The following is an 11,832-nucleotide window of genomic DNA, read 5'->3' as shown; positions in this document are numbered from 1 at the left end:
GGGGTGTAATACCTCTAGCTTCTCTCTCTCTCTCTCTGTGGGACCATCGGCTATGGTGCAGCAACCGAACCGGTCACCCTGTTTTGCCCGGTGACCGATTTTATTTCTCAACTCTCGGGCCCGGGGCCGGACCCGTTCGAACCGGTGTTCGGTTTTGGGTGACGGCTGCGCTTAATCATTCACTCCGACACGACAAATAACCTCGAAGGCGTGACAGCGTTTCGGAGAGGGGACACTTTTCAATCACTTGATTAATGAAGGCCAAACGGGGCGATTGAGAAAATCCATTTGCCCAGGGTGGGCACTAAAATAATTGAGAATTCATTTTTCATACCCACCCACTTTATTATGTATCGCCTTCGTGTTACAGTCCTATTTTTATTACAATCCAATCACTGCGCGATTCGAGTGTGCGCCGGCCCGCCCGAGCGGAGTTTCAATTTTGGGCACAATAATCGAAAAAGGTGCCACTTTGTTCAACGGTTGAAGGGACCTTTATGTAGTCAACATAGAAAAAAAAGTAGAACAGAAATCAACATCGATTTTGGACGTGACCAAAAAGAACGAAAGTAATATCCCGTCGTCGTCGTCGTCGGTGGTGGTCGTCGACGCATCACGACGACCGTCGATTCTGGGCCGGTCCGGGCTGGGTTGACCCACGCGAAGAAGATGCAGCTATTTTTATGACCTCCCACTGGCTGGTGGGCCGACAGACTCGGGACATCCAAATATATACGTTATTTATAAGGCAAACAATCGATTTCGGAACAGACCGCTTCAGTGTTGAGGGTTTTTTTTATGTTTGATGGATAAAAATAGTCACCGTCAACCAACAAAACATTCCGTGATATGGATTCCTTTCCGGCGCATAATGCAATAACCACGGCGTTGGGGGGTCTGAGTTCAATTTCCTTATCACTGTCCATCGTGTTTAGGGTGTCTTTTGATCGCCCGATCGTTACAATACATTTGAACAATATTTTTAAAGCTGATTTTTAAAGCTATCATTTTAATTAAATTAAATTTTAAACATGATTGTTTTATCGAGTCACGATTAAACTTGATCGTGATTGAACATTTCACTCAATGACCGATGTAGTTAAAAAATGAAACAAATCCTTACAGCTCCTAGCTCCAAACACTCTCACCAACCGACCGTTATTAATGATTTCCTGTAATGTAAATGTAAATATTTTCAATTAATTTTCGTCCACCATCCGAAGCGGATGAGCGCTGTTCTGGGGAAACCGGAAAATACAACTTTATGAAAATGCAAAATTCGCTTACAGCATCATCGCCGGGTGCATCGCCAGGGTGGCCACCATCACCACCACCACCGCAAGATCAACAACTCGTTCGCCGTCTCCATCCATCATGCAATCGTGATTGATGGTCAACGATAGCTAACTGTAAAACCACGATCTTCCAGCTAACGCCCAGCAGCGGGCCGCACCTAACTCCAACCATAAATCATAACTTACGAGCGGCTCCTTTCTCTCTCTCGCTCTCTCCCGGCACCGTTCGATAGTGTGCCACCGTTTCCGGTTCACTTGTTTCGCGGCACGAATCAAATATTTTCGCATTGCAATCCTTTCCCAAGTCGTGTCCAGCCTCACACCCGGAAAATGTGTATCAAAAACGTGCCCAACGCGTCGAGAGGAAGATAAACATCGAAGAACCGACCGTACGGATGGCATACGGATGCATAACGAGACGGGCCTGCCGAAAAACTCTCGCCGAGAATCTGTTGCTGTCAGGTTATGATATTGTTTCCCGTGGGGAAAAATTGAACCTGCCAAACCTGGTGGAGGAAAAAACCAGAAAAACCCAATGCTAAGCCACATAAATCAGTCGGCAAGGGCAAGGCCTTCAGATTGCGGTGGGCCAACGAAACACATTGCGATGCCCCAAAGGGGTGCCCGTGGAATCCGTGGAATAAAAACGCTTCTCCGCACACACATGGCGTCTATCTTAATCCACTGACCCGGCCCGGAGGGTGAACCGGGGAGCTGCGATTGTTTCGCTAATGCTCCTGTGCGCCGCCACCGCTCCGTTCGTAGATTATCTGTTTTGTTTTTACACAATTGTGCCATCTTCGCCGCTTATGGACCTGTCACTCAAGGGGCGCACTGTTTTGGGGAAGGTTTGAAAATTCGGCTCGGCTCGGCTCGGCTCGGGGCTGCTGTAAAGTGTATTGTGTGCATCGTTACGACGGAATGATGGAGAGCCACGGTTTTTTTCGCTACAATCCGATCCACGTGACAGGGCCTTGATTATGATGGGATTTAAATTGTTGATTACACTTGTTATGGGCAGAGGCAAATTTGTTTTTCCAGCATTACTTGGCATTATTACGCTACCGGTCCAATACTTTGTTACAGAGCTGCTACCCATACGTGGCGGGCCGTTAATGCCTTCACCGCTAGAGTGGCCAGTAGCAGAGTATCATTAACGATCGATTTCTAACACCGTCTAAAATGCAACGCTATCGGCCATCAGAAGCCCCGATCAGTGGACCGATTTATAACCCGAACCCGGCTTAAATTCCGATCCTTTAGCCCGCGTAGGAAAAAACCCACTATTGCTGGTCGCAAAGAATTACTATTATCGATTAGTTCAGGGGCCATTTTATTACCTTCTCGCTCGCTGCTTCGCTTTAAACGCGCCCCAATGCGACTGTGCGTGACTAATTGATAAAATAGAGCCTGCCCTCTTGAACTACAATATGTTTTCTCGGTGTGTCTGTGTGGGTTTTCGGGTCGGTCCTGTTCCAGTGTCCTGGAACCCGATCCCTCCAGAGAGTTGCACGAAGTCGGGTGACAGCGTGTTTGCTACTTTAGCCGTTACCACCGCAAACGGCAAGCAGCCTGACATTGCTGTCACATTATGTAAAGCGCAGTCCCTAACCAGGCCTTATCGGTTGGTTCCCCGGTCCGCTGGTACCGGGTTTCATTTATGCAACCTTATAAATGCCGATTGCTCACTATTTTATGCCCCTCCCCAAGAGCTGTCGGTGGCCCTTCTCAAACAAAGAGCGCACCGCGAACGCAAACAAACTCCGGAGAATGAGTTATGTAGCGGCAAACGATGGAGAACACCGACCGCAGCATGGACATCATAATTTCAGTGTGAGCCGAAGAGCAGCAGAAAAAAAAACGAATTAAACGTAAATAAATGTGAAAAGGCTACCGCTGGCTTACCTTTGTCTTTATGGGACTGTGGGGTGGAGCAGCAGCAGGTCACGAGCGGCGGCTCCGCGACAGCCGGGCACACAAAGCACCAACAGAAAACTATTTTAATGACACTATAAAAATTATCTTCATGTTTGACCTTCTCCGCTATTTTCCCTAGCGACCGTCTGGTAACGCGGTGGCCACCACGAGGGCACTACATTCGAGCCCCCAAAACGACAAAGATTAGTCCGCGGCTTGGAAAAGGAAATGGTTTCCCAGGGATTTTCCGGGTGGACGGTGAGCATCGCCCGGTTAGTGGCATTTGAAACGGAAAATCGATATCCTGGTGCCCGGTGCCTGGTTACCACCGTATTGTCACAACGCTTCCTTCGATTAATATTGAATATCCTTACACGCCTACCACGGGGTGTCTTTTAGAGCTTTCTTTCACCGCGAAACAAGGACTCCCTGTCCGCAGTCAACCGGAAACGCTTCGAAATCAGCATTTTAAACGCTTCGTCGTCGGTCGACGGAAATCGATTTGTCTTTCCATTCCCCAAGCCAACCCGTTTCGCTAGCCGGGCGGCCAACTTTGACCGGATGATGGGTTTTGGTGCAAATTGAACCAACGTACCCGATTCGTGCTTGCCTCATCGACACCGGTCACGATTAATTTGTATTCAAGGGCACACTTCGCAGTGCCTCTGGTGACATTCAATCACGAAACTTATTACGGTTTCGAAATAACACTTACGTGCAAATTTGGTGTGCTTGTTTATATTCCGACCAGCCGACTCCGTCTTGGAAGCAGCCACCGAACCCGGCGAGCCGCACGCGGCAATCTTGACAAATTGCAAACTGTCAACAGCTCAGCACCGCAAGGCTACGCATGTTGCTGCGACATCAAGATTCATAATTTTCTTCCAATCTCAGCTACCCATGAGGATGTCGTTCTCCAAAATCTCATCGCAGTAAGCGCCAGCAACGGTTACGTGGGGGCCACGAAAGTGGCACGGCCTGCTGCATGTAAGATTGAAAGCCCAAGGGAACCAAACGCGCACACATATGTGCTTATGAAGCACAAAAAACACAAAGAGAAAACACAATTCACTACAATCACACTCCATTGTGCGGGTCCAAAGCCTGCCAAACCGGGCACATCGCCGACGGTGACTGTGGGCATGGCACAAGAAAATCCCAAATATGCTGCCAGCATCGGCGGTCCACTTCATCCACCGGCTTCACGGTCGCTGGAGTGCTGTTTTAATATTTGCGATGAATATTTGATGTCTCATCATGCCGCCCCGTTTTCGATCTGACCCAATCTGGCTTCCGCTTCGGTCGGTCGCCTCCTGGGGTTTGGTGCGACAGTGCCTTCGTAATGTGAGTAAAAGCTTACGCAGCAGCCGATTTCAATTATTCGATCCCTGTGTCGTGTGCGAGCGAGGCCACCGAACGCTGCCGTGAAATCGGAACAGCAAACATCGACCGCCGGGTTCGCACCTTTCAAAAGGACTCGATCGGTGACAGGTGAAACATCTTTGTCCGGTTTTTCCGAACGCCACCCATCGCCACGAAGGTGTTCATAATGATCAGTAAAAGTGGCCCGGGGATGGAGAAGAGCCACTCGGTCTCCACCCATCATCACTGCATATCTAATCAAGCCAGAAGGTTCGCTTCCAGGGCCGCAAAAAGCAGTCGACTGGTACGTGCCAATCGAATCGGTGCCACCGGGCTGCCCGAAAGGATGTTGGGTCGCCGTCAATCTTGATACCGCCGGCTCGACGAAGCTCCGTAGTCGACACTATCTCGACCTTCTCGAGGGAACCAGTCTCTCCGGGCGATGCTTCGTCATGCAAAACATGACAGAAAGCGCTGATTCACTGCAGCCTGTCTCCCCGGGAAGCCGGTGCTCCACTCCACGACACTTGGCCTTCGACGCACCGATCGGAACCCAAAACCGGTATCGACGAAACCCGGTACCCGGTGGGGTTTCTTTTTACCGTGCCGTTGCGGTTGATCCACTTTCAAGCGAGATGGCTTTCGGGTGGCATGGGTGGGCCCCGAATGGGGCTTAAAGTCGAATCAAACAGCATTTAGGATCGAATGTGACACACGTGCGTACGGTGGAACCATAAAACTTTCCGGGGCGTCGTAAAATTAAACGATTTATGCGATGCAACGCCGGCTACGTCTCCACGTGATTTTCAGTTTTATGGAACAACCAACTGCCACCGTGCGGCGCCGGCGGAAGTGATAAATCTGTACCGGACTGATCCGCGATGAACGGCCACCGGCACACCGGTGCCTGGGTTCGTGTGCGATATATTGAACCATTCGGTCCGATTAAGGTAATAACCGCAAATAAATTGATGCCGTTTATGTCGGGGGTCCTTACTGTATCGATTCGCTCCTCGATTCTCCTTTGAACCATCAGTATCGCATTAGTCGAGATAGTTCAATCTTCGAATTCCAACAATGTGCCAGATAGTAACCCACCGGAGTACGGTTACCCCAGTGCTACTGATTAATGGCTTCGTTAAAGAAGTAATTATTCCAACCACCAGCTTGGTTCTACTGTTCTCGGGAACACTCCCCCGAGAGTTAGAGAGCAATGCCTTCGTAATGCCTTCGCAATGCTTATCGTGTTACCGCTCGAGTCCTGAGAGTTACTTGGCAATAAAACGCGTGACAAGATTTGCAAACAACATCATGGCTGAAACAGATAAACCTGTCTCTTCCGAGTCGGTTCCGAGAAAGTGTGCCCTACCCTTCTGCTTGCACTTGAGCGCTCATCTTTCAGCGAACCGTCTTCAAACAGCTTTACGAGGCAAACCTATGATGATAGTCGCATCTCCATTACTACAAGTGCTACCGGCACGGTGAGTACAGTTTTCTTGCCAGTCCGAGTCCGGGTCTTAGGAAGTGCTTCCTCCGACTGTCCCGGTCCATCGTTTCTCTTCATAAATTTTCAAAACTGACAGTTCTATTGCATTTACCCCCGCACTCGGGGTTTTCTCTCTCTCTCCCTCTTTCTGCCCCATCAAATTTTCTTCTTTTTTGTCTCGTGCGTGTTGAAGATAAAAGTGTCAGATAAATTTACAGATGGCCATTAAAGGCATTTTCGTTTTTCCTCATAAATGTTCAAAGTTTATCCCATTCGTTTGACTGTGGACTTGATATTAACATCTTCAAACGTTCTAAAGAGCAAGCGAATTCTGTGAAGCACCAGGCACCTCCATCAGTGAAATTGTGTTCCGCTCATGGAGGCGCCTGGTCGCTGTCGCAATGGTGCTTAAATGAACGCACAGACACATAATTGTCCGGCCAAGCCCTTGACCTTGGGGATTATTTTGCCGTTCGCATGAAATGTATCGTTGCCTCGTTCTCACCCGTACTCACCAACACTTTCCGGGCGCCAAGGAACAAACATAGCGAATGCGCTATGCAGTTTCAAATTCATAACCCATTAGCTCCCGGAACGTGCCATCTGTGACTCATCACAATGGCCCGGCCCCGGCAGTCTTATTGCGCAGAACGGAACCGGCTGTATCGTTACAGTCCGGACCCGGTCGTTCCGTGTTGGCATCTGTTTCGAACTGCGACTAGCGCCACCAGTGTTCGGCCGAGTCCGGCACGACAACAAAAACTTTCCACTCAATTAGCTCGGCCAATAAAACTTATCATCTTTGCTATGATACACTCGTCTTTCCGACGCCGCCAGCCGTCCCTAATCGACAATAGGAAAACTTTTCTTCAAAGCAACGTGTTTTTTCTGCTGCTTGGTCTCTTTTTAAAGACCTTTCCTATTCCTGGTCCCCTTCCTGTTCCTGCCATGACGTATATAAAGTTGTTGGCCTTTCCATTTTCTTCAACCATCTCTTCACAGCACTTGCTTCTTTCCCGTCTTTCTCTGCTTCCTCTGTTATTCCCTCGAGAAAAACCCACGGACCTGATGCTCCACGGGGGTGGAAAATTGCCCATCACCCACTCAGCTCCGTCCAGTGCGCCACAATTGCAACGAGACGGAAATGGTTTAGTGACACAATTTAGCGCACGAATAAATTCTCACAACAGCAAAATCGCAGACCCAACTGTTTGCTCCCAGGCCCATCGCACCGGGGTCCACCGGCTAGCGACGGTGGCGATGATGTGCGGATCGCAGTCGCTGCCAGGGGCACTGCCACTCTAGTAAACTGAATAACGAGCGCAAAGCTGGTGAACGAATCTGTCACGGAACCGCACCGCTGTCTTTGGGCATCGACAGTCACACCAAGCTCCGCCGGCTGCGAGGCCACTTACTTAGAGTGGAACGAAGTGCCCTCATCCTCGCAGAGGACAGCGATTGCAACGATGATGATGGTGCACATTCAGTATTCGAAACAGAAACGGACATTCCTGCCCGGCTCCGCTCAAATCCGCTATCCGGTGGATCGGTCGATTCACATCAAGATATCGAATGGGTAAATACTGGTGCATGTTTTTCCGACCCACACGCGACCCCATCCCGGTGCCATGCTTTTCCCGCCTTGGCAGGCGCTCTATCAGGAGCGCGCGCACACATTTTTCTTCGCATCGGTCAAATGGCCTTCCGGTACTACTCGGGCCCAGGAGCAGGCACCATCGCTCGGAAAGTGGGTTAAATGTAAAATTTATTCTATTGACAGTATTCGAAGCGGCCCCTAATGGTGCCGTTAAGTTGTTCAATGACCGGTTACAACCGTTGTTGCTGTATGGGAAAGTTCTCCCGTTCGAGGTGTCTGCTGGATCGGGCAGAGCAGAGGGTCACAGCAGTAATGTTTGGTTCGTTGGTTGACGATAAATGGGAATTGGTCTGAGGCATGATGCCCATTTGCCTTGAGCATGAAATACACAACTCAAAAATACAACATATGGGTCAATAATCCTAACTGTTGTTGGTTCTAAAATATGTCCACAGTCACTTACCGCCCTAAAAACTCATTTTAATTTCCAAATGGTTCTCTAAATCAGCAACGGCTTATAGGTTTTGGTCCACGGTACGCAAACGTGGAACCCGTTTCACAAACAGGGTTCTCATTAAACGAATGTCAAAGAGTATGATAAATAAATGCAAAACAATTGGACTTCGTAAAAGTAGTTCCACCTTTTAGTCACCATTCAAAATTATTGGCCCTTCAAAATCTCCGAAACCGAATGTGCTTAAATCAAAGAACCGCCCGAATGCCACCCATTCAAACATAATGGAGCAGAAAACCCTAATGCACCATTGATCAAAGCACTGTGGGCGTAATATTTTAATTGCATCATACTTGTCCCTTTTGCCATTTCAAACGAACCCGAGCATCCATTTGTTGTCGGGTGCCCGACCTCGAGTAGTACGTTTTGCAGCGTCCGCCAATGGATGGATTTATGCTGCGTGGTCAAAAAACGCTACGAGTCCGCCCCGAGGGCCCCCTTTCTGGGCAGGAATCCAATTTTGAACGCATCATCGACCATCGGCATCGGATCATCGCCTTACGCTGCCGGTCAGTAGCAGACGGCCGGCGGCCACGCAGCCACGCGCTAAATGTGTGAAAACACATTTTTATTACTGTAATAAAATTGATCCCGACGGCGAGCGCCCTTTTTGCCCGGTGAGCTACGGGGCACGCCGGAGGATCAGATTGTCAAACGGTTTCATGTTTTTACCGTTGCTCTTATTACTGGTCACGCTGTGCATAACGGAACGTTACTGCTGGCCGTTGGACTGGGTCAACTGCAGCCGGCGCTGGGTGCAAGATTTTCTTATTTGTGTCCCGCCTTTTTTCGTCGATCCGAGATCGCATCCGCATGTTGGTCTTGTCCGGTTGGTCGATTGCGAGTTGAATTATGGGAGCTTCTCACTGTTTTCGCACACTCCCGCGCTGCGGGGCACTTCAGAATGGGAAAATAAAAATTATTTCCAAACACCACCAGCACCGTCCATAAAACGCAACGCGTTGGCCTCGGGCCCCGGCGCATGGAAAGATTACTTTCGCTTTTGTTGAACCATGGGTTTTTCGACCGCCATTCCAGGCCCAGGGTTGGGCACAGAAATGATGTACAGCCAACTCGGCCACGGCCAGGGCACGGTAGAGCGGGTGGCCGGGAACAACAGAACCATAAAGAACGTAGCGAGCGCAAGGAAAAACAAAAAAGAAGGACCACCTGCCTGCCGGACGGGGAAAGCGAATTTCTCCCGAAACGTGGCGGCCATCGGAAGATTACGAGTTTATTGTGTTTGAAATGGAATCCAATTCTGTTTACGAGTTTATGGTCCCCCTTTGTAGTGTCCGGTCCGGTGCCGTTGGGTTGGCCAAAAAGTTCGCCCATTCGCCCGAGTTCTGATGACAGCTAGAGAGCCGCGGGTCCTGTTTGCCCAACGGCTTCAAAGTTCTGATCCCCCCCCCCCAGGGCTCGGATTAACGATTTTCGAGTGCCATCTTGGTGTTCGCTCGAGGGAGAGCAGAGCGCGATAAGCGGCCATCCGGCCCAACTAATAGGGCCCGCGGTCGGTTTCGCGGATGGATAAAGTTGGTTTTCCTATTAAAAGCGCCTCGTTACTTGGGTGGGTTGAGCAAAGCGTTGGAAAGTGACTGCAATCGTTCATCGCCGGTGACGGGAGTTCTTGGTCCGGAAATTCTACGACCTTGAGCTGGTGTTAGCGAAACGCCGAATTGTGCCATATTTGACCTGCTTCTCGGAACGGAAATTGCTTTTAAATTGTGGGCCCCAGGAAGGCACCTCTTAGTCGGCATTACTCTTCTGCACACTCAGCAACAGCAAGATCGTGCGGCACCGACACGCTTTGCAACCCATTCCGGCCACTTGACTGTGGCTACTTCCTGCGATTGCTTTTCAATTTGCTTGGCTCCCCGCCCCGGGCGTCCTTTGCACGTGGATCCGCCCGTGGACAGCATTCGCGATCCGTGCCAAGGAAGTTTATGAAATATTTCACCCGAAGCGGAAACGGGTGTTCGGATGTGGAATGACAAATCGTAAGGGTCCTTGAGGAGGAATTTTACTTGAAAAGTAATGAACTCTGCTACTGAAAACACTACTCAGCCTGGGGCGGCACCCAGCGTGCGGGGTCTCTTGGCTTCGCATAACAACGGGACCACCAGTGGCGTGTCGGGGGTCTTAAAATACTTTTAGTTTTAATTTCCCGCCGCGATGCACGTTCCCTCCAAGTGTTGCAATAATGGCCTGTAATCTAGATTTTATGACTCATTTGCAGTTGTGGCACAGAGCGGCAACGCACGGCACGAGACGACGTTCGAGTAATATCTTAATGATGTCGGCTGCATCCAGTGCCTCTCTCTCTCGCTCACAATGCCGTGCAAGTGTATTTATTAATAGCCGTGCGTCGGTACTTTCCGACTCTCTGCGGCTTCGACCTCCGTACTGAGGCCAGCTCGGGCAGGTTGTGGCAGCCCTTGTCCGCTATGGAGAAGATAATCTCTGCACGTCAAGAAAGATGCTTTACGGCGCCCAGCACTGGCCGCAGGGATCGCTTTACACGCCGCTGAATGGCGTGGAGCGTGGCGTCGGGAAAAATATGCTTCAAAAGTAAACATCTCGCCGATTACCTACGTTGCGAGTCGTGACAAGGAAATTGACGCGGAAACCGGCAGTCAACCGGGTTGGTTTAGCGTACATGTGCAGACCAATCGCGGCTTCGGCATGGTTCGAAATGTGGCGCTCGCTCCAATGCCATCCGGAACTGTTATTAGATACCTTTTTCACCCAGATGTTGGAATACGATTTCTGGCGGTTTATTTCATTGTAAACCGAAAACGTAAACCTAGTTCCATCACTACAGCTGCGTAACTTTCGTAAAGGATAAACCAATGAAAGATAAACCATCGAACGAGATCTTAATTACAAAGTAAATAAATTATTCTACCCAAGAATCGTGAGAGACATGAAAGACAACAGCATCATTCCGGAACGCCTCGTGCGATTCTTTCCCAACTCCTTTCCCGACGTTCGAATTCCTTCGGCATGTCTGCATAATTTTGGCAAAAAGCATAATACGACGGAAAACAGTCCCCACCGAAAGCAGATCGTTTGCGACTGGCAGTCCTCGGAGAGGTCCTTTTGGGTATTAAAAGCCTTCTTCCGCAGCGCGACGTGTACTTTAAATCTTCTTTAAACACACAATTACTGGGTTGCCGGGTGAAATCCCAGTGTGATTAACAGAGGCCACTTACACGCTTTATCAACTCCACTGTCAACTTGCAGCTTGATTTGTCCATGTCCACCGCCCCACCATACCCGTTAATGAAGGACCCCGGTACGCACAGCATAACCAGTGCGGACCCTTAAGTACCAAGAGCGTAGCTGAACGGCTATCCATCGGCCGGTGTAGGACACTCCGCCCATTAACCACTTCATCGTCCTGTGCCAATAGACGGTAGCTCGGACAGCAAGCGCTACTGCAAACAATCCGTTACGACCGTCGGATGTTCGACAACCGACTCAGCGTATCATGGGGCCCACCCCTGATGGGCCGGTGGGAAATGTATTCCTACGGTTTCGCACAACTACCCGAAACCGGCCCCGAACGAAGGATGTCCGGACCCGTCCGGATCTAAATTTAATACCCTATCCGGCCCTCCGTAGTGCTAGTCCCATCCATCCATCCCATCGTATGACG

This window comes from Anopheles bellator, chromosome 1 (assembly GCF_943735745.2).
Source record: "Anopheles bellator chromosome 1, idAnoBellAS_SP24_06.2, whole genome shotgun sequence".
Lineage (NCBI taxonomy): Eukaryota > Metazoa > Arthropoda > Insecta > Diptera > Culicidae > Anopheles > Anopheles bellator.
This window is presented reverse-complemented; position numbering follows the sequence as displayed.